General features: G+C 34.5%; 1 long non-coding RNA gene across 4 annotated transcripts; it reads left to right on the top strand.

The window, feature by feature from the left end:
- Window positions 1-443: 443 nt before the first annotated feature.
- LOC141710689 (uncharacterized) lies at window positions 444-4,204 on the top strand. 4 transcript variants are annotated; one of them, XR_012571014.1, is made up of 8 exons: window positions 444-747; window positions 1,350-1,444; window positions 1,683-1,769; window positions 1,835-2,020; window positions 2,574-2,773; window positions 3,503-3,553; window positions 3,629-3,677; window positions 3,824-4,204. It is a non-coding gene; the product is annotated as an uncharacterized LOC141710689 (long non-coding RNA). The 4 variants fall into 4 exon arrangements; XR_012571012.1 differs by having other exon boundaries at window positions 3,503-3,677; XR_012571011.1 differs by having other exon boundaries at window positions 445-747; window positions 3,503-4,204.
- Window positions 4,205-25,541: the final 21,337 nt, after the last annotated feature.

Raw genomic sequence — 25,541 nt, 5'->3', positions numbered from 1 at the left:
GTGTTCTATTCTTTCTCTAAACTACCCCATTTTGCTGAGGTGTTCTTGCAGCTGAGAACTCTTGAACAATGCCCCTGTCTTTGCAGAATTCATGCAGAATTGCATTCCTGAATTCTGTGCCATTGTCACTCCTCAATCTTTTTACACAGTTCTGATCTTCAACCTGCTTCTCACACTACTAGAAATAGTGCCTACGACATCACCCCTTGAAAATTGGTGAGAAATGTCACCGATGTTAAAAGAAATATTAACATCAAACATTTTAAAACCAATGTTAAAGATGTTATAAGACATCACTATGTTAAATAGCCAATGTCTATTATCATTTTTACAAAGAAAAAAACCCCGCTTCTTGCTTTCCCTCGTTAATATACCAAAAGGATCCCCCTTAAACAAAATTTTTAATTCTCAATTTCCCCCTTTGACCAAAAACATTTCCCCCCTTTCTCTCCCATTCTCTCTTCTCTCTTCTCTCTCATTCTTATAGTCTCTCTCCTCTCTTCTCTCTCACTCTCAACGTCTCTCTTCTCTCTCACTCTCCCATTGTAATCTCAGAGTCTCTCTTCTCTCTCATCTTTCACTGTCTCTCTTCTCACTCTCTCTTTAAAAGTAATTACACCCACCTCAAACTTCTAAAACCCCTATTTGTACAAACCCTAAAATAAACTCGATTAATTCATAAATCGAGCTCGATTGGTGCTAAATAATCTTGAAAGAAGTTTGGTTTACTCGTTTAATGTGAGAAAAGTATGTTTATTTCGAATTTATTTTCAAATTTTATGTTTTGATTTTAATAGAGTTTTGTCCACAGGTCTCTGGAGCTTTGTTAATCTTGAATTAGATATGTATGGTCGAGGCCTTGTGTTTTCCCTGACTTTACACAATTAAGAGCTCATTTGATTGTATAATTATGTTTGAAAGCGTTTGGTACATCTATTAAAATTAGTTGCCGTATTTATCTGGAGGCTTTTTGAGTTTTTTATTTACTTAAACTGAGAGCCTGCTTCAGCCCTACAGATTTATTGCCTCTATCTGACTGTATTAGATTATGATATCTCCCTCAGAATATTGATTGCAAGAGAGGGAAATTCTACTTCATAGTTTTTGTTGTAGTTATAAAACTCTATGAACAAAGGTGTCAGATTAATTTGCTTAGTCAAAGTAGGACTTCTCTATCTGTTTTTATAAAATGTTACAACTTATGATTCGAAAAGACGTTATTACTTCAGTGGTATAAATAGTGTTTATATCATGATTGTACAATCTTGGCTTCCATAATTTGCTTTAACCTTACATGGAGTTTTGCTTGATTTCTTAATGATAAAACTTTAGCACCTTTGGTTTTGCAGGGCCAACTATTGTCTTCTTTCAAGAAAATGCGGGAAGTATCCTTGCATGTACTTGTTATTCAGGAGAATGACCTTTCTATTTCTTCTTCCAACTAGTAAATATTTGATTGTACCTATTCCTTTTAAAAGATGTTTACAAAGTTAACTTCTAACATTTAGACAGTTAATATTTAAAGTTAAAAGTCTAGTTAAAGATTTTACTGAACATGATGTGAATGGTATATGGAATGACATGAATGAGCCCGCTGTCTTGAAAGTGAAGTCAAGATAGTTTTTTCACATTCCATTATTCCGTATCACTGCTTAATATCTATCTCTTTTGTTCTTTTTCAGACGGTTACCAAGACCATGCCCGAGAGTAATATTCACAGAGGAGATGTTAAACTTGGAGGATGCCAAAATCACGCGCATTATCACAATGTAAAATTTGTTGGTCCTGCATTTCTCTCTATGTAGCTTTTACTCAATTTCAGTTGTTTATTAAGGTATATGGAATGTTGATGACGAGATCAACATATGAAGGCATGAAAGTAGCTAATGAGAGTAAGCTTCCATTTGTTCTCACTAGAGCTGGATTTATTGGTAGTTAGCGATATGCAACGACATGGACCGACGATAATCTATCAACCTGGGAGCATCTACATATGAGCATATCCATGGTTCTCAATTTGGTAACCAGCTTAGTTTTTTTGCTTGTTTTTCTGATAAATTATTTTGTATCTTTCCTCCACAAGATCTATTTTCTATAATATTTCTCACAAAAGCCATTTGACTCACACAAAATGTTCAATGAATTTCATATACTTCTACATACTGTATGTTTAGTGGTTCCAATGAGCTGCTATATGGAGTAATAACCTACATAAATGGATCTTGTTTAACTTGTATGCTATAAACTATATTTTCAAATCCTTCTCTACTTCGTAATGGGGGTGATAGTAAGAATAACCGCACTCTACATACCTCTTTATTTGGTTATCAACTAATGCATCAAAGGGTTTAACCTTGACTTGAGAATTAAAACTGTAAACATAAACTGTCGTTGATCACTCCTGATCACCGTTGACCACTACAAGGTGCTTTTGAAAGTAATACTGCAATTTCTAATTCGAATCTTATAATTATGCAGGAGAGTTTCTCTTGTTTGAATGGAGTTAAATTCACTTCTTCTGTAGTAAGCCTTTTCTTTTCAAATTACTTTGTAATAATTAATTTTGTGTACAGGGGATTAGTGGTCAGCCACTAGAAGGGTCAGATATTGGCGAATTTATTAAAAATGCAACACGAAAACTCTTTGGATGATGGATAAGTGTTGGTGCCATGTTTTCATTTTTCTGCGGGCATTCTGAGAAGGAAACCTCTGACCCTGAACCTTGGTCTTTTAGGGAAGAGGTTGACACTTTTATTATAATGCTAGCTACAAGGTACAAGCACTTCCAACTTGTTATGTGGTTATATGTATGTGATAGCATGTATAAGGGTGCTGTTTTTGTCCACCAACTGAGTTACTAGCATTTGATAAATCAATGATAACTCCTAAATAAGAAGCATTCTTTGTGATATTTTGATAAATTACCAATCAAGTTGAGGTGGTAGAACAACTTATATTCTAAAGTAGTTATATCATCTTTACATAAAAGATTTTTACAAACTGGACAGATCCTATTTTTTATACTTGGTTTCCGTACTCCCCTCTCATGTATTGTTTTTGAGTAATGCTCAATATGACGATGGGCTAATATACCCTTAATTAGTTGGCATCACTGAATAGCTGCTTTGATAAGATTATCAAAAAAGCTATTATGTATTCTAAAGTAAGTTGCTCCATAGAGAGCCAAAAGGGATTGCCTTAAAATAAGAAAATAAGAGTTCACCTGCTTGCATCTGGGGGTGTGCTACATACTTTAGAACAAGAGTTCACCTGCGGGACTTTGACAAGTCTCAATTTCTGAAAATGTGTATTAATTGCTTGTTGCCTTATGCGTATTATGAAAATAGCATACTTGTTAGTTGTTCCTATATGGTATTTCCATTAACTTGAAAGAAATATGCCGAGCTTGGACTTAAAAGTCAGTCCCTGTTTCCTACTATCTCTCGTATTCTGAGATTAATTGTTAATGCTCCCAATATCTCAGAACCATTGTTAACTACAGGTGATGCACTGGACAAGTACCAGCATGCAGACGTTGCCAGTACTCTTGCGAGTAGAGATGTTGTTTCTATTTAAAAATTGATGACTGTGCTTGGAAAAAATATAATTGTGTTGTTTGGTTGTGCAGGGTATTATTTATGCAAAACTTGCAAATTTACCGCTTATTGTTGGTCTTTGTAAGTTTGAATAACCACTACTAATTATTTTTTGTTTTATACTCTTTATAATTAGCTTAATTCTTGAGATTACGACGTCACTGGACTGATTAATTAAATACAAATTCTGAATTCTTGATTTTAATGTCGTTACTAATGTTTTACAGATTTAATGTCGTTAGTAAAGTTTCTACGAATCCTGCATTTGTGATTTATACTGCCACAACTTGAACTATGGTTTATTGGCAGATTAATTGAGTATAGTCGGGAGATGACCCAATAATATTGAGTATGGTCCGATGAAGATCAATTCTTGTCACTTTAGAAATCATTCGTGAAGTTCAGACACCACATCCGGTCTTCTCAATTTGGAAGATGAGTTTTTTCAAATTTTAGCAGAACAAGTTCTACTTCTTCAATATATGATGCTGCTTTAGTGAGCTAGATAGATTAGGAATGTGATTGTAACTAGGTAGTTTTTGATGTTGATGTAGATGTAGATATAGAAATATGTTGGTTGAATGTTGGTATATAAGTTTTTTCATATATTTTTGTTCTGGTTTAAGATTTTTTTTATTGATATAGCTTTGTTATTAAAGAGCACGATGTATCATGGATAAATATAACATCATTTAATTATTAACCAGTTGATGTCAAAAATAAACAAAACATAATAATTTTGACAGGAAAAATGATGTAAATAGGGACTTTCACATTACTAACCTAAGTGAAACCGATGTGAATAGCCATATTTAACATCGCTAACATAAGTGAAACCGATGTGATATGCCATATTTAACATCAATTCTATGTAGCAACCGATGTACTATACAAAGTAAGACATCATTTATGTTAAGAATATGATGTTTATCGGTGTAATATTCTTCCTTGTTATATATATATAGCCCTTCTTAACCTCCTAATTACCAGTTTTCACAATTTAGTTTTAACACATTATTAAAAATAAGGGTTATATACATCAGTTTCTTAAGAAAATCGTTGTCTATTTATGCCTTTAACATCGGATAAAAATCGATCTTAAAGACCCTGACCTTTCTCTACACATGCGAAGACATCGGTTTGAAAAAAATATCGTTTTATAACCGATGTCTAAGGATATATTTCTAGTGGTGTCAATTTTCTTGATGTGTTCAACTACGATGTGTGGAGTTTCATCCTTAGAATGCATAAATTCTACCCATGTGTACCTTGAGTAGTCATCCACCATCACAAGTGCATATTTTTTTCTAGAAATAGATAAGACATTAACTGGTCCAAACAAGTCCATGTGAATGAGTTACAAATGTGCACTTATAGAATTCACAGTTCTTCTCTTATGACTTGATCTCTTCATTTTGCCTTTTGACAAGCCTCAAAAATTTTATTTTGAGAAAACTCCAAGTTTGGCATGTCTCTCACCAACTCCTTTTTCACTAGGGTACTGATTGCCTTGTAATTCAAGTGAGAAAGATTTTTGTGCCATAGTTTGCTTTGCTCAACAGATGGTCAGGAAGGGTGAGCAAAAACTTTAAGTTAACGTCCTTAGCTTCATAGTACTTGTCATGAAGCTGCAAGTCATTAATCAGCTTGTTTATTTATTCAAACACATCAGTAACACTCTCCTTTAGTTTTTCCATAAAACCCTCATACTGAGACACCAGTATTCTCCTTTTATTTGACCTAACTTCCTCTGTACCTTCACACAGTATCTCAATCTTCTCCCAGATTTTCTTGGTTGTGCCACAGTTGACAATATTATTGTATATAACATTTTTAAGTGACTCTATCAGAATTAATTGTAGTCCCCAATCAATAGAGACTTTTTCTTTTTCAGTTTCTATGAATTTTGAAGGATCTTTAGGACCATAATGAGCTGGGATAACCATGTCTCCATCTGTTGATTCTTCAATCTTTTCCATAGGAATAATGTAACACCCCCTTCTTAAAATAGAAGGGAGATATTACTAAAAATCCATAAACCTGCAAACAGAGCACTAATATATTTCTAACAATAATTTAACAATCTAAATTTTTTAAAATAATATTAAATCTCCAAAATGTTTAAACCAATAATATTGATTCTGAATTCTCCAAATAAATAATTAAATCTAAATACTGATAAAGTCCGAAATCCTAATCAATAAAAGGGGTAGCTCTCCATCACACAGTCCCAGGTCCCCCTAAGCACCTGCCAGAAAAAGAATACGGCATGAGCCAAACGCCCAGTACGGATTTGGAATACAATTTATAAAACAAGAGAATCAAAATAAATAATCTGCAGTTTACAATAAAATAACAATTTTAAAAATAAGCAAGGCTGAAGCAACGAGGGGTTAGGATATTTCATACCGAGATCAGAACAGATACAAATACACATATCATAGGGTACCTAATGCGTGCAACAAAATTGATAACGTGTACGGCATATACAACGTCACCATAAATCAAATCACAAATCAAACTCTGGGTGCACCCACGTATCCTGAACAAATATCAAATGCGCAAAAGCTCCTCCCAAGAGCTAACAGAAGGATACGCCGTGACCAATCACACTGTCACGGAAGTGTCATGTCACTGGTGCCGCAATGACATGGCTGTGGTACCCCTACAGCTGGTTAACCCGGTATACCCTATATCTCTAAGGGTTCAAATAAAAATATTCTCGCAAAATTTTAAAATCACCTGAGACGGATAATTCAAATTTCCAAAACAGAGGGTGTCATAAATAATTTTTGAAAACCGCATAAACAAAAATCTAAAATTTTTAAAGTCAAATTTAAAACAATTTTCGAAAGTCAAAACGACCAAGAATTAACGGAATGAACAGAAAGTAGAACGGAATGAATCAAATAAATATAATGAATAAAAGGAGTAGCAGTGAATAAAAAGGGGACATAATCCGTACCTCGAATATAGCAACTAAAAGAACTTATGAAATTTACAACCGATTCAATAATTTCCCAACCCCGATCTATTTACTGTAAAATTATAAACTAGCGTTATTAAAGTAACTTGACAATATATATGCTATTGTATCACTTTGGAATTCATAGCATGATCACGGGCACAACAAAAATTAATAATAATATTTATATGATATTAATAAACATTAACACATTCGTCTCATTCCAGCTTGCATAATGTACTGACGAACATGAAATAACTATTATGATTTTAATAAATAAATGACAAAATTCCATACATCGGGAAATAAATTACTAAAATATGGAAAAAAAAATTAAATATTAAGATTTAAGGATGGTAAATCCAAGTTCTAGCAGTTGTGCAGGAAGTGTGTATATTATGGAACATGTTAACGTAGACTTATAAAGGAAGGATAAAAAAAATAATATTTAATAATCAATCATTAATTAATAAATTTAAATTAATCATTATCAATGGCTCTAAAGCACATGTATTTATAATACAACTTGCAAACCAGACCTTGCATATACAACAATAAATTACAAATCGCCTACGATACATGCATTAACTAAAATAATATATTCAAGTTATCAAATTGTTTATGAAAAAATAATGACGATACAATCTCTCAAAGTATAAGATAACATAGAATAGAATGAAAGTAATGTGTGACATTGGATATTAATGAATTAGATAAAATAGTTGTACCATATGTGGCGAAAGAATCACGACTCTGCTTCTGTGTTCTTCTCTCTCTCTCTCTTTTTCGTGCGGCTCTCCCCAAAAGTATTGTTAGAATAGGGTTTTCTGTGTTTTTGCGAGAATGTCGTGTATATAATTGTTTATATAATATACATTAAATTAGTGACTGCTAATACAAGTAGGTTAACATTACAAATACACGTACAATTCTAATTCTTATTCTAATTTAAATCAAATTAATTACTAATTATTATTGTTCTTGTCATTGTTGTTATTATTAATATTATTATTATTATTATTATTATTATTATTATTATTATTATTATTATATTATAGTATATTACATATATATCCCCTTAAAAAGGATTCCGTCCCCGGAATCTAACGAAACTAAATATTCATACCTGAATCGAATAAATGTGGATATTTCTCACGAATAGATTCTTCTAATTCCCAAGTAGCCTCTCTCTCCGAATGATTTTTCCACAAAACTTTCACAAACGGAATGGTGTTCTTCCTCAAAACTCGTTCCTCTCGAGCTAAGATAGCCTCAGCTTCTTCCTCACAAGAAAGATCTTCTCTAATCTTATGCAATGGATACTGAACTACGTGTAATGGATGATATTTATAGCCCCTCAAAACTGACACATGAAACATATTATGTACATGAGATAGTTGTGGCGGCAACGCAACTCTATAAGACACTTCCCCCACTTTCTCCATAACATCAAAAGGTCCAACATATCTCGGACTAAGTTTTCCCTTCATACCAAAACGTTTAACACCCTTACAAGGTGACACCTTTAAGAACACATGATCACCTGGTTCAAATCCACCAAATTTCCGATGTTGATCCGCATAACTCTTTTGACGCGATCGAGCCTCCTTCAAACTTTCTTTAACTTTCTCCACCTTCTCATTAGTGATTCTAACTAGCTCTGGTCCTTCAATGACTCTCTCTACAACCTCATCCCAACAAGATGGTGCTCTACACCTCCTACCATATAAAGCCTCAAATGGTGGCATACCAATACTCGCGTGCCAACTATTATTGTACGCAAACTCAACAAGATACAAATATTTATCCCAATCACCTGTCCACTCTAACGCGCAAGCCCTCAACATATCCTCCAATGTCTGAATCGTCCTCTCTGACTGTCCATCGGTCTGCGGATGATAAGCTGTACTGAAATTAAGCCTCGTACCCCAAGCTTGCTGGAATCCCTTCCAAAAACGCGATGTAAATCTCGTATCCCTGTCAGAAACTATTGACACAGGCACACCATGAAGTCTAACAATATCTCGCTGAAAAATCTATGCCAACTCATGAACAGGAGTAGTCTCTCTAATAGGTAAGAAGTGAGTGGACTTAGTGAGTCTATCAACCACCACCCATATGACATCGTTCTTCTTAAAAGTCCTCGGCAAATGAGTCACAAAATCCATAGTAATGTTTTCCCACTTCCAAACTGGAATATCTAGCTGCTGCAACAATCCACTAGGCCTCTGATGGTCTATCTTCACTTGTTGACATGTAAGACATTTTCCCACAAATTCTGCTATATCTCCCTTCATTCCACTCCACCAGAAATGCTTCTTTAAATCTCCATACATCTTGGTGGAACCTGGATGAATAGAAAATGAAGAACTATGAGCCTCCTTCAAAATTTCCTCACGAATCGTCAGGTCTGCGGGCACGCACAATTTACTACCCAACCACATCACACCCTCATGATCGACATGAAATTGTGTTTGCTTTCCACCTGCCACCTCGGATCTAATAGCTTCCAAACCTTTATCACTCTTCTGAGCTTCCTTAACCCTTGAAACAAGATTCGGTTCCACTTTCAAATTTGCAGTGCTACCACTTGATCCTCTAACATACAACTCAACACCCAAGCGCTCCAAATCTGAAATAAGGTGCGGCTGAGTAATGAGAGATGCAACACTCCCCAAGTTCTTCCTACTAAGAGCGTCTGCCACTACATTCGCCTTCCCTGGATGGTACTGAATATTTGCATCATAATCCTTAAGAAGTTCAAGCCACCCCCGCTGCCTCATATTAAGCTCTTTCTGAGTAAAGATGTATTTTAGACTCTTGTGATCAGTAAAGATATCACAAGTCTCTCCATAAAGATAATGTCTCCAGATCTTCAAAGCAAATACGACAGCCGCTAACTCCAAGTCATGGGTAGGATAGTTCACCTCATAAGGTTTAAGTTGCCTAGAGGCGTAAGAAATCACTTTCCCATGCTGCATAAGAACACACCCCAATCCTCTCTTAGAAGCATCACTATAAACCTGAAAACCTCCACTCCTTGATGGCAACACAAGTATTGGAGCTGACACTAACCTCTTCTTCAACTCTTGAAAACTCTTCTCACGATCATCATTCCACTTGAACTTAATTCCCTTCCTCATTAGCTGAGTTAATGGCAAAGCTATGGAAGAGAAACCTTCCACAAAACGCCTGTAGTAACCTGCCAAACCCAAGAAACTCCTCACCTCCGTCACATTGCTAGGTCTGGGCCAATTAGTAATAGCCTCGACTTTCGCAGGATCCAACTCAATGCCCCTACCAGACACAATATGCCCCAAGAATGCCACTTCCTCCAACCAGAATTCACACTTGGAAAATTTCGCAAACAACTTCTTCTCCCTCAAAATTTCAAGAACAGTACGTAAATGCTCTTCATGCTCCTCTTTGCTCCTAGAGTATATCAAGATATCATCGATAAAGACCACCACAAATTTATCCAGATAATCATGAAAGACCCGATTCATCAAATCCATAAATACTACTGGTGCATTCGTCAACCCAAAGGACATCACGAGAAACTCATAATGACCATAACGAGTGCGAAATGCAGTCTTCGGAATGTCTTCCTCCCTAACTCGTAACTGATGGTAACTAGAACTCAAATCTATCTTCGAAAAGTACTTCGCCCCTTGTAACTGATCAAACAAGTCATCAATGCGTGGCAAAGGATACCTGTTTCTGACAGTCACCTTATTCAACTCCCTGTAGTCAATGCACAACCTCATAGAACCATCCTTCTTCTTCACAAACAGCACAGGAGCGCCCCAAGGAGACACACTCGGCCTAATAAATCCCCTATCCAACAACTCTTGTAGCTGCTCCTTCAATTCTTGTAACTCAAGTGGTGCCATACGGTAAGGCGCCTTGGTAATAGGCTCAGCACCAGGAACTAGTTCAATAGTAAACTCCACCTCTCTATGTGGTGGCAAACCTGGTAGCTCATCGGGGAACACATCTTCATACTCCTTCACAACTGGATAATCCTCGATGCGAGGTTCATCCTTCGATGTATCCTTCACGAAAGCAAGGTAGCCATCACAACCCTTAGACAAAAGTTTGCTCGCCTTTAGAGCAGAAATTAACTTAACATCCCCCTTCGGCTGAGACCCTTGGTATACAAATTCTGGTTTATCTACATCCCCAAAGATCACCCTTTTTCCTTGACAATCAATTGTGGCACGATGTTCACTCAACCAATCCATGCCCAAAATAATGTCAAAGTCATGCATCTCCATGGGAAGCAAGTTAACCTTACAACTTCTATCTCCAACAGCTATCGGACACTCTCGATACACATCAGAAATAACAACAGAATTCCCCATCGGGGTAGAAATAGATATATGAGGATATAATAATGAAGGTGCAATGCCTAGATGACGAACAAACGATAAAGACACAACAGAATGGGTCGAACCAGTATCAAATAACACATAAGCATCACGTCTACCAATAAGAAGTGTTCCTGAAACGGTACCTGAATTAGCTGCTGCTTGATTTGCCGTCAATGCAAACACTCTGGCTGTAGGATTCTGCTGACTTTCACTACCACTACCACCGCCAGCTCCTCCTCCACCAGGGTTGCGTGACACTGTGCAATCCCTTGCCTTATGGGACATGCTACCACACAAGAAACAAGCCCCAGTCTGTCTGTAACAAGCTCTACCTGGATGATGTCCACCACATGTAGCACAAGGAGCCACTGGAATCATATTGGGGTTTCCCCCATAGACTGAGTAACGGCTCTGTCCCTGCTGACGATTCTGCCACTGTCTAGGCTGCTTCTGTCGCTGAAACTGCTGATTCTGATTCTGACCAACATACTGATTCCGGCCGTGGAATGACTGACCACCCCTATTCTGATTCTGTCCGCGCCACTGTCCCTGCTGACCATTCTGACCTCCATACCACTGTCTACCCTGTGCAAAACCCTGATCATCCCTAGTCCTCTTACTACCACTGTTAGACCTGGAAGTCCTGAAATCTATCCGCTCCTTCTCAACATCCTTTGCTGCATCAGCCGCCTCTGCCACATTATCAAATTTAAAAGAAATTATGGAACCCCTCAGATGAGACTTCAACCCCCATTTAAATTTATCAACCTGCTGCGCAGCAGTCCCTGCAACTGACCCAGCAAATCCAGCCAGCCTTATAAACCTCGCCATATAATCAGTAATGCTCTCATCCTGGTGCTGCATAATAGAATGAAACTCCCTCAAATAAGCCTCCCTATCAGCATTAGAAAAGTACTGCTCATAGAACACTTCCTTGAATCCCTGCCATTCCAAAGCCTCTGCATATTGCTCCCCTCTAGTAGCTTTCACTCCTCTCTACCATCTTTGAGCATCACCCTCCAACTTATACACAGCTAACCTGACCTTCTGAATCTCATCACAACCTAGTGCATCAAAAATCTTTTCGAGATGAACAATCCAATTTTCAGCATCAATAGGAGTCGGTGCTGCACTAAAAGAGTCTGGTTTCTGCTTCACAAACCTCTCCAACCATATAAACGGCTCCAGCTGATGGCCCTGACCATTCTGATTCTGATTTCCATTGCCATTCTGATTTCCTTGTCCATTCTGGTTTCCATCGCCATTCTGATTTCCTTGTCCATTCTGATTTTCCTCGCCATTCTGATTTCCTTGGTTTGCCAAAGCCTGCTGTACAGCCTGAGCTACTGCTTGCCCTATCATCTCAGTAAGCTGAACGGGGTCAATATGAAAAGGATCACGTCTAGGAGGCATCTACAATATAAGATAGCGAATGAATGAAGAGTACGAGAATAAATATGATGAAGCAGTTACAAACAGATTTCAAATGATAAAGCAGAATGAAACGAAATTAAATAGAATACCCATCCTATCATCTACCCAAACTCACAGGTCAACCTAAGTAGGTTTTCTACAAGAAAGAACCTAAGCTCTGATACCATCTCTGTAACACCCCCTTCTTAAAATAGAAGGGAGATATTACTAAAAATCCATAAACCTGCAAACAGAGCACTAATATATTTCTAACAATAATTTAACAATCTAAATTTTTTTAAAATAATATTAAATCTCCAAAATGTCTAAACCAATAATATTGATTCTGAATTCTCCAAATAAATAATTAAATCTAAATACTGATAAAGTCCGAAATCCTAATCAATAAAAGGGGTAGCTCTCCATCACACAGTCCCAGGTCCCCCTAAGCACCTGCCAGAAAAAGAATACGGCATGAGCCAAACGCCCAGTACGGATTTGGAATACAATTTATAAAACAAGAGAATCAAAATAAATAATCTGCAGTTTACAATAAAATAACAATTTTAAAAATAAGCAAGGCTGAAGCAACGAGGGGTTAGGATATTTCATACCGAGATCAGAACAAATACAAATACACACATCATAGGGTACCTAATGCGTGCAACAAAATGGATAACGTGTGCGGCATATACAACGTCACCATAAATCAAATCACAAATCAAACTCTGGGTGCACCCACGTATCCTGAACAAATATCAAATGCGCAAAAGCTCCTCCCAAGAGCTAACAGAAGGATACGCCGTGACCAATCACACTGTCACGGAAGTATCATGTCACTGGTGCCGCAATGACACGGCTGTAGTACCCCTACAGCTGGTTAACCCGGTATACCCTATATCTCTAAGGGTTCAAATAAAAATATTCTCGCAAAATTTTAAAATCACCTGAGACGGATAATTCAAATTTCCAAAACAGAGGGTGTCATAAATAATTTTTGAAAACCGCATAAACAAAAATCTAAAATTTTTAAAGTCAAATTTAAAATAATTTTCGAAAGTCAAAACGACCAAGAATGAACGGAACGAACAGAAAGTAGAACGGAATGAATCAAATAAATATAATGAATAAAAGGAGTAACAGTGAATAAAAAGGGGACATAATCCGTACCTCGAATATAGCAACTAAAAGAACTTACGAAATTTACAACCGATTCAATAATTTCCCAACCCCGATCTATTTACTGTAAAATTATAAACTAGCGTTATTAAAGTAACTTGACAATATATATGCTATTGTATCACTTTGGAATTCATAGCATGATCACGGGCACAACAAAAATTAATAATAATATTTATATGATATTAATAAACATTAACACATTCGTCTCATTCCAGCTTGCATAATGTACTGACGAACATGAAATAAATATTATGATTTTAATAAATAAATGACAAAATTCCATACATCGGGAAATAAATTACTAAAATATGGAAAAAAAAATTAAATATTAAGATTTAAGGATGGTAAATCCAAGTTCTAGCAGTTGTGCAGGAAGTGTGTATATTATGGAACATGTTAACGTAGACTTATAAAGGAAGGATAAAAAAATAATATTTAATAATCAATCATTAATTAATAAATTTAAATTAATCATTATCAATGGCTCTAAAGCACATGTATTCATAATACAACTTGCAAACCAGACCTTGCATATACAACAATAAATTACAAATCGCCTACGATACATGCATTAACTAAAATAATATATTCAAGTTATCAAATTGTTTATGAAAAAATAATGACGATACAAACTCTCAAAGTATAAGATAACATAGAATAGAATGAAAGTAATGTGTGACATTGGATATTAATGAATTAGATAAAATAGTTGTACCATATGTGGCGAAAGAATCACGACTCTGCTTCTGTGTTCTTCTCTCTCTCTCTTTTTCGTGCGGCTCTCCCCAAAAGTATTGTTAGAATAGGGTTTTCTGTGTTTTTGCGAGAATGCCGTGTATATAATTGTTTATATAATATACATTAAATTAGTGACTGCTAATACAAGTAGGTTTACATTACAAATACACGTACAATTCTAATTCTTATTCTAATTTAAATCAAATTAATTACTAATTATTATTGTTCATGTCATTGTTGTTATTATTATTATTATTATTATTATTATTATTATTATTATTATTATTATTATTATTATTATATTATAGTATATTACAAATAAAATGTCCATTCTTCAAAATTTGGATGTACATAAGGTTGGCCATCCTTAGAAACAACATCATCTTTTTCTTCCATAATCTGTAGTTGATTTTATCAAAGGCTGATATCTTGATACTACTTATCTTTTGTGTATTCATTCCTCCAAGATCTTGATCTGTTTACTTTCATATTTTTCTCTGATACCACTTGCTAGATATCGAATACAACACATGGGGTAAATGTGTTTTGGATATTATTAGGCCTTTTAAATTCGTTTGGTTGTATGAACAAAGTAGATAAGAGATGCAGTTATATTATGTTAGCAGAAATAAAACAGCAAACACAATATTTTAAAACTCACTTAATTTTGTATTAAAATTAAGTTAGGTCTTGCTACAAATCATGGGTTCTTTGTAAGTAAAGAACTCAACTTCTATCTTGAGAGAATATAATAACTATGAATCTGTTTGTTACATGTGAACTAAGGACTTGTGCATGCTTTATACACTAGCAGCACAGGTTTAAAAAACTTGCACTAAAAAGAACTAAACCATTTTCTAAAGCAACCTTTTTTTATTTCCATTTCTGGCTTAGCAGATCTGTGCAGAATCTTGTAGGTCTGTGACCATCCTTTGTTCAGTTAATCTTATCCCTTGATCTTGTATTCTCCCTAGCTACTTTGTAGACTTTTCAATCTAGTTGATAGATTGTTTGTTGACTGATAATACTGAATCTTCATTTTTTTGCATTATGTATTTGAAAGGCATATCGAGATTTCCGGTTTGTTCTATTGAGAAGTGACATCTCGATAAGTATAATAACTTATCGAGATCTCTGAGTTCCCTATAGGTATATTTGACTTGTCGAGTTCTCTTGATATTTGCATGCTAAATAACTTGTAAAATGTCTGAGATCTCTACATGTAGAATTGACTTGTCGATATCTCAGAGATCTCTATATATATTTTGACTAGTCGATATCTCTGGGACCTCTAATGATAATTTGCCTTGTCGATATCTCCAATCTTCAAATCTTCAATTTGACTTGTCGATATCTCTAAGTTCTCTAATGATAATTTGACTTATCGATATCTCCAATCTTCACATCTTCATTTTGACTTGTCGATATCTCTGAGTTCTCTATATACAGAAATGACTTGTCGATATCTCCAATATTCGTATCTTCATTTTGACTTGTCGATATCTCTGCGACTTCTCTATAAGCCATTTTGGACTTCTCGATAAGTCACTCTAGAGTTCTCGGATGACTTCTCTATATTCATTGATCTATGACTTTTCGAGAACTTGACTTAAAACATTTTTCATAAAACAGATTAATTAAATTCCAAGCTTCTGTATCATTTTTCTGAGGCATGATCTAACTTGATCTTCTTGCAGAGTTTATTCCTTAGGCTTGAACTGTTTACAGAAAAATACTCCAATCTAATCTTCTAACTATTTTACAGACCCAAGTCATACAATACAAAATTCAAAGGTGATTATCAACCAACTAAATCTTAGGGCTGTCAATTTAACTTAGTCTTGTTATTGTACAGATGGTGGATTCAAAAAGAGTTTTTCGAGAGCTTCGATTTGATATATTGCACGTTTGAATCGGAGTTCGATAACGCCTTCGTTTGTGCATTTGATAATGAACAACGCGACGTTTTTAGGGTTTTTCTCTGTAAATTCTATATTTCTACTGATCGATTATGATTATACGAATAAAATAAAATAATAAAAGGGCTATATATATTTATGGAATATTGGTTCGTGTTGGATCGTTTTGGATCGATAAATTAGTTACTTAGCCGCTAAGTAACTGCAAAAACGATCCGATTTGGTACCCGTATTGGATAATTATCCAAAACGGGCTTCTTATAAAACACTTTATACGAAATTAATGTAATATTATCCCGTCTTTCGAGAATACGGGTTTTGCTGCTTTATCGAAATGATTATCGTATCGAAAATTTTGCGTCGGGCCGCGCACAGGTCAAACCGTAATCCGGATTGAAAAAGTCAAAACACGGAAAATGTCCGGAATTATCAGATTAGGTTAGGAGTTTTCGGGAGAGTTTCGGGTTGTAAAAACGTAAAAACGGTTGAAGTTGGATGATTCCCGGCTTTATAAAATAAATTTGTAATTATTCAGAAAATAATTAATAAATTCATAAATCAATATGAAATCATATACTAGTCCAAAAATTACCAGAAAAATACCTTAATTATCTATATTTTATTGTGGACATAATAAAATAACATACTTATACTTTACCACATATAAGCATCCACATATCCACACCAATCATCAAATAATTCACCAAAAATCATATAATAATCACATAAAATCGTTTATCGATAAAAATAATTACACGCTATATCCCGAATATTACTTCCTTCCCCCTTAAAAGGATTCTGTCCTCAGAATTACACGAAGGATTAGATAATGATACATTCAAGTATCTCACTCTCATTTTATCAGGTTGATCCCTCAACCTTACAATTTTTCATAAACTTTTACTCGCAGCATTAATCATTACTTAACAGCTTTTCGCTGACATTATATTCTTATGTTGCTCATATAACTCAACTTAAGACTCCATTTTATATATAATGGAGCTGGATTACTTTTCCTGAATATACACATATATACACCCTATGAATCGGCTATACGTGTGGCGGTGAAGCTAACTCACTTACACTTGTCCTGCCTATTATACTGTTCCAAAAGGACCAGCATAATGCATATTAATTTTCTTTTCTTTCTATTTCTAGTAATTCGTGCTCATGAACATTTCCAATAGTTACTGGTTGTTGAACTTCATTCCCACATGTTTCTTTGTTCAATTAACCTAGATTGTAATCGTTTCCAATCGCATTCGAGGCTCTTTAATTGCTCCCTTAATCTTCTTGTCTATCTGCGAATGATACACTAAAACCATGACGTATTCGATTTCTAACATTCTCGAATTTACTCCAAAATTAAGAATTAATGAGGAAATCTTGACTGGATATGGTTGACGCACCAACTTATCACCATATCTTATTTTCCTTAAATCACAATCGAGTATATTTACCGAGCGAAAAGCTCTTACTATCTAGAAAAAAATTCACTAACCTGGAGGTATCAACAGCATATTCTAACCCATATCATCTTTTATTCTGGTTCTAAGAAGTTCTCATATGAAACTGACTGCACTGTTTTCCTTGACGTCTGGTGACATGTAACATTTATTCTTTCTTTGTGCCATATTATCAAAAAGTCTTCTTTGACATCTATATCTTGTATCATATTTGAATCCCTTGAGTTATCGAGGTTGAGCCAAATTCCTATCCTTTAACTCTGCCTTATTTAGTGCCCGTTCATTTAGGAGTGGTATATATTATTCTGGTTTGACATAATTCATCGTATTCTGAATACTCCTGTCAAATCTCAAATCAAATAATATTTATAATTTACAATCAATTTCTGGATCTGATGACGTACCGCCTTTTCTTCAACCAGCAACTAACCCACCTATTGGACAAACTGTTTATTAATTAAAAAAAATGATTAGGTTTGGATAACCTATCAATAATGATGCAATTAACGCCTTCCTCACCTTTAGTTCTCAGGTGATTTCACTACGACGTCTCCTGGCGAGATGTATCTATCTAGCCTTTGATGTCCCGCCTTAATTCTTGGGTAGGTATAACATTTATTTACGTGTTTTCCCCCATTTTCTCTTCATATCTGGTCACTAGATATTTTCTTTTAACCCTCAGTACTTGATCGTACTCCTGGGACGCATTCCCTATCTCAATTTACCAATGTTTCCTAAATTTTTCACCTTACTTCTGTCTTTCATATTACCCATATCTTACCTATATCCTGATATCTTAGAAAGTTTCTTTATCATCCTTTTGATTCCACTTCCTTCCCTATTTCCGTTCTTCATTCTCATATCTTATTTAAAACCGAACTCTTACATTAATACTCATTTTGATGTCATATCAAATTAGATATCCATACGAACTTTGATGCTCACAACATCCCATTATGAAGTAAACATCAATCATCTATATTAATACCACTTTCAATATTTAAAAACAACCTAAGTATCAATATCAATCAGAAATATAATTAAAACTGTATCTCACACTTTATCCAAAAAAGAAATACTTGGTAAATCATTTATTGTATGTTTATCAGAAAGATTTAGAAACAAGATGTCTTTTAATAAACTTTATTACAGATGATAAAATCTCTTTGATTGTCTAATAAAATCCGTATCAGTGTAGTTATTAACCTTTTCTTTATTCCACCTCCCTTCTTCCTTTCCTTCCTTCCTTCTTTTTGCCCTATCTTAAATCTTTAGTTCTTGAAAACATTCTTCTCACTTGGCTATACAGATAACTTTTTATTTCTTTTGTCTATTACAAAGGCATATTCATCAAAGTAAAGCTTCACACACTTATAGCAATTATTGAATTCTACTAGTGTCCTTACCTTCTCCGAATTCCTCATTGCTTTGATTTCGGATTTGAAAGTCAAATCAAAAATTAACTTAATCTAATTGGAATCGATTTCCATTTAACTGACCATTAATTGGTAAAATTAACCAATTATCTCACTTAATTGATCAATTACACCAAGTGATGACTAGCTAAATGAAATCAAAGACCAGTTATATATAGTCGGATTGGTTGTAACAACCTTTTTCAAGAGCCGAGATCACAATTATTTGGAGTATCAACATGAATATCAATAACACACGGAAGTATACTTTCTATTTTTAAGAGTAAGGTATTTTCTGAAAATTTGGGCATCTCCTTTATATTATTGACAACCAGTCAGACTCAAGCCGACACCAACAATCAATCAAACAACCAACAATCATCCCACAAGTAGACCAACCAACTTCTGCCTTCTCAACTACCATTTCACCACCATATATAATACTACCCGGTAAAACCCATATTTTTAGTTCAACCTACGATTATAAAGAACAGTTCTTATTATACCATACTTTTTCTCATATCTTCTGATTATAACAGAATATCACTAATGATTGCATTTACAAATTATTCTAAAATTCTGCTAGTTTGTGCTCCAATTCAAGCTTTCTAATTAGGAATTTATCCATCCTTGAAAATATACACTTATTCTTATTAGTCAACTTGTTCAACTTCTGATAACCAGCACGTGGTCTTAACCAACACTTATAATCTAAGGGCATATTTCTAGTGGTGTCAATTTTCTTGATGTGTTCAATTATGATGTGTGGAATTTCATCCTTAGAATGCATAAATTCTACCTATGTGTACCTTGAGTAGTCATCCACCATCACAAGTGCATATTTTTTTTCTAGAAATAGATAAGACATTAACTGGTCCAAACAAATCCATGTGAACGAGTTGCAAAGGTGAACTAATAGAATTCACAGTTTTTCTCTTGTGACTTGATCTCTTCATTTTGAATCATTTGATGTTGTCTCCAAAAGTCACTAATGGGCCAGCCATCTCCTTAAATTGTAATAGCAGGGCCTTATCACCTGTCATATGTCTTGAGCATCCACTGTCTATGATCCATATGATTCTCTTCATTTTGCCCTCGGATTTTGATGAGGATGATTCTCCTTGCTCAAGAGCCATTAGTGCATAGTTTCCAAACTACTCATTCTCATCTTCATCATCAGTATCATCCCAACTTTTGCCTTCTGCAATATAAGCCTTTCCTTGTTGTTTCTTCAAGAGATTTTCGTACTTTACCTCCAACTCTAGATAGGCTTTATCCTTTTTCATTTTCTTTGTCTTTTTACATTCTGTGGCAAAGTGGCCCAACTCATCACAATTGTAGCACCTTATTTTTGATATGTCAACAGATCCAATTTTGTAGCCACTTTTTCCACCAGAGTTGTACTGAGCTTCCCATTTCCAGCTACTGTCCTTGTTGAATGTATGTCCCTTATTCTTGAAGAACTTTGGCTTCTTTACTATAATGTTAGAGAATTTCCATGCAAGATAAGCCATGGATTAATCCAACTCATCTAGTTCATCCAAGGTATAAAACTTATCTTCTTTAAGTTCCATAATAACTTTCTTCATTGGTTCCTCATTCTTTTGCTCAACATTTGAGACAGTTGAAGTCTGGATCTCTAGTTCATCATCAGATAACTTGTTGTCATTAACAACTAGTGCACTTGTTCCATCAACAATATGCCCTTGACCAGTTCTTAACGATTTTCTATGAATCATTTCCAGTTCATTTATTTTTAAAATCCCATATAAAACCTCTAGTGTTATCCTGCTCAAGTCTCTTCATTCTCTTATAGCTGATATTTTCTGTTCAAGATGGTCAAGAAGGGTGAGCAAAAACTTTAGGTTAACGTCTTCAGCTTCATAGTACTTGTCATGAAGCTGCAAGTCATTAATCAGCTTGTTGAACCATTCAAACACATCAGTAACACTCTCTTTTAGTTTTTCCATAAAACCCTCATACTGAGACACCAATATTCTCCTTTGATTTGACCTAACTTCCTCTGTACCTTCACACAGTATCTCAATCTTCTCCCAGATTTGCTGGTTGTGTCACAGTTGACAATATTATTGTATATAACATTTTCAAGTGACTCTATCAGAATTAATTGTAGTCCCCAATCAATAGAGACTTTTTCTTTTTCAGTTTCCGTGTATTTTGAAGGATCTTTAGGACCATAATGAGCTGGGATAACCATGTCTCCATCTGTTGATTCTTCAATCCTTTCCATAGGAATAAAAGGTCCATTCTTCAAAATTTGGATGTACATAGGGTTGGCCATCCTTAGAAACAACATCATCTCTTTCTTCCATAATGTGTAGTTGATTTTAGCAGAGGCTGATATCTTGATACTACTTATCTTTTGTGTATTCATTCCTCCAAGATCTTGATCTGTTTACTTTCAGATTTTGCTCTGATACCACTTGTTAGATATCGAATACAACACATGGGGGTGAATGTGTTTTGGATATTTTTAGGCCTTTTTAAATTCGTTTAGTTGTATGAACAAAGCAGATAAGAGATGCAGTTATATTATGTTAGCAGAAATAAAACAGCAAACATAATATTTTAAAACTCACTTAATTTTGTTTTAAATTAAGTTAGGTATTGCTACAAATCCTGGGTTCTTTGTAAGTAAAGAACTCAACTTCTATCTTGAGAGAATACAAGAACTATGAATCTGTTTGTTACATGTGAACTAAGGACTTGTGCATGCTTTATACACTAGCAGCACGGGTTTACAAAACTTGCACTAAAAAGAACTAAACCATTTTCTAAAGCAACCTTTTTTTTATTTCCATTTCTGGCTTAACAGATCTGTGCAGAATCTTGTAGGCCTGTGACCATCCTTTGTCCAGTTAATCTTGTCCCTTGATCTTATATTCTCCCTAGCTACTTTGTAGACTTTTCAATCTAGTTGATAGATTTTTTGTTGACTAATAATCTTGAATCTTCATTTGTTTGCATTCTGTATTTGAAAGGCATATCGAGATTTCCGGTTTGTTCTATAGATAAGTGACATCTCGATAAGTATAATGACTTATCGAGATCTCTGAGTTCTCTATAGGTATATTTGACTTGTCGAGTTCTCTTGATATTTGCATGCTAAATAACTTGTCGATATGTCTGAGATCTCATATAGGATTGACTTGTCGATATCTCAGAGATCTCTATATATATTTTGACTTGTCGATATCTCTGGGATATCTAATGATAATTTGACTTGTTGATATCTCCAATCTTCACATCTTCAATTTGACTTGTTGATATCTCTGAGTTCTCTAATGATAATTTGACTTGTCGATATCTCCAATCTTCACATCTTCATTTTGACTTGTCGATATCTCTGAGTTCTCTACATACAGAAATGACTTGTCGATATATCCAATATTCGTATCTTCATTTTGACTTGTCGATATCTCTGAGACTTCTCTATAAGCCATTTTGGACTTCTTGATAAGTCACTCTGGAGTTCTCGAATGACTTCTCTATATTCATTGATCTATGACTTTTCGATATCTTGACTTAGAACACTTTCCATAAAACAGATTTATTAAACTCCAAGATTCCGTATCATTTCTCTGAGGCATGATCTTACTTGATCTTCTTCCATAGTTTATTCCTTAGGCTTGAACTGCTTACAGAAAAATACTCCAATCTAATCTTCTAACTATTTTTACAGACTCAAGTAATACAATACAAAATTCAAAGTTGATTATCAACCAACTAAATCTTAGGGCTGTCAATTTGACTTAGTCTTGTTATTGTATAGGCATGTCTTGCATAACACCATATTAAATGACAAGAGTCTCGAGAAAATTATAAGATTACAAGAGTTTGGAGAAATTATATAACAAGGTTGCAGTGGAAACAGTGTTCTAAAAAGTGGAAATTAGTTTAACTCATTGAGCCTACCTATTCACGATTACTTTGATTAATTGGAGAGTACTCGGAATAAATTCTTCGACAAAAAATTGGATATATAAATTAAGCTAATTGTATGTACATGTAGTTATTATATAATAAATCACATATTACTTCATAACTAAAATAATACATAATACTTTTCTCAAGTCAAATATTATTCTATTAAATAACCGAAAATAGTTATTATTTTAACTCATACCCGATGATTGAAATCTTCTAATAAGATGAGTTCATAACCATAGAGATGAAAATCATCAATTATGTATATAATTGGATATATATAGACTATATAGTAAGATTAATGTGTAAATTGGAAAACACTTAAATAATTATATGATTCTGTTGGTTCAGTTTTTTACCAATTTTTTCCCATCTTTTTGGGTTTTTAAACGTTAAATCTGAATTATATCGAATTTATCACTAGATGTTAAAGCATATAGTCGAGAAACAATGGATCTAATATTAAAAAGTGTATATGATTGTTATAGAGATCTTATTTGAAGACTAAAAAGTATATTTTAATGATTTAAATCAAGTTTAAACATGATTCCATAGTGAGTCTAATTTTCAATTGAAGTTCGTATTAGCCTTTTCTTTATAATTTCAAGACAATTTCAGCAGAATATAATTTTTAAACAATCACTAAATTAAAAATTATTTATTAAGTGTTGAGTGCATTATTGAAGTTAGAAAAAAAATCTTAAACGTTTAAGTGAAGGCCTAAAATTAAAAGTAATTAATTTTCTTTACAAAATTTTAAAAATTGTGAATTATATCCTATATATAATTAGTATAAAGAGGATATTTGGTTGTCGTACTACAGCATAAAACAAATAGAATGTGACGCCCCAAATCCGGGTTCAGAGGATTTGGTCGTCACAATGAAACCTTAATCCAAAATAACCTGTTTAACATTAAATACATGCTAGCAACTAAAATGAAGCATCTGTGACCCCAAACTATACCAAGATCTTTTCAGGTTACAGTTCTAGAAATAAGAATTCCAAATTCCATAAATAATTTTTCACTCGATCCCCAAGACTTAAAAACTCATGTTGTACATATGTTGTGTACTTGATGATTACATAAACAAAACATCTAAGTAGAATTTACTTAGTGAAATTATGTAGCACTCGACGGATAAGAATTATAGTCCCGAAGTATTACTCATTATAGTCCCGACGGATGATTAACTTATTATCCATCGAGTGAGTAGCTTATGTAATAATAAGTTTGTAGCACAGTTATGTATGCACCTTTGTATAGAATCTGTAGTAGCATATAAGTCATGTTGACTTTAACTAGATATGCAGAATAGGTTGATTAATTGTACATAAATGATGACTTGTAATTCTGCATAAGTGAAATAGAGTCAAGTGCCAAAATAGCTACCGACGGATGATTAACAAAGCCATCGACGGATGATCAAATGACTATCAACGGCTGTTTAATATAGCAGTCGACGGATGATCAATTAAACCATCAACGGAAGTTCTGAAAGTCGACGGATGATCATATGAAGAATTCAAACAGTAGTTAAATAGTGAAAGCTGACACACACCCGTCGAGATGTATACAAACACACTGTGGAAGCCCATTAACTGGGTAATAGAGGACGAAAAGCAGCAAAGCTTAAGACTGGTAGTTTTTATATTTGTTCAGTCTTTTTGACTTTGTAATCTTGGTATTATATATAAACCAAGAGAGTAGCAAATAGAAAAATAACTGAGATAGCTGAGAAACACAAAAACAGAGAAATCTTTGTAAGCAGAATCACTAGCATTTCCTGTATTCTCAGTAGTTCCTTTTGTAAGCAGCTGTGAGCATTCTTGCACACAGAGTCCTCTCGATATATTATATATATCTATGGTGGAATTGTTTAAATCCACCAGAAAGTTTTTAAAGACTCTTGTTTTTAATTACTTATGTTTTGATTCAATTAAGTTTCTATTCCGCATTGTGCTAATCAAAACATTATATCTATATTCGAGTTGAACATTTTTATTTCGAGATAAAGGTTCAAGAATTCCATTCAACCCCCCTCTGTAATTCTTGCTATATTGTTAAGGGACTAACAATTGGTATCAGAGCAAGCTCTTAATCTACAAAGAGTTTAAAGATCAAAACAATTCAGCAAGATGAACAAGAAAGATGTTGGAGTCAAGATTCCTTTTCTTGATAAAGATAATTACCATCATTGGAAGGTAAAGATGCATCTTCATATGCTTTCTCAAGATGAGGCCTATGTGGACTGCATAGAAAGAGGCCCTCATGTTCCAATGAGAGCTGCAACAGGAAACGAGCCATCTGTTCCAAAGCCAAGACATAAATGGTCTGATCCCGACATTGAACAAGTCAGGAGAGATAAAAAGGCCATGAACATTCTGTTCAATGGTGTTAATGCAGACATGTTTGATAACATCATCAACTGCAAAACTGCCAAGGAAGTTTGGGACACAATACAGATAATTTGTGATGGCACTGAGCAAGTAAGAGAAAATAAAATGCAGCTCCTGATTTAGCAAT

This window comes from Apium graveolens, chromosome 3 (genome assembly GCF_009905375.1).
Source record: "Apium graveolens cultivar Ventura chromosome 3, ASM990537v1, whole genome shotgun sequence".
Lineage (NCBI taxonomy): Eukaryota > Viridiplantae > Streptophyta > Magnoliopsida > Apiales > Apiaceae > Apium > Apium graveolens.
This window is presented reverse-complemented; position numbering and strand designations above follow the sequence as displayed.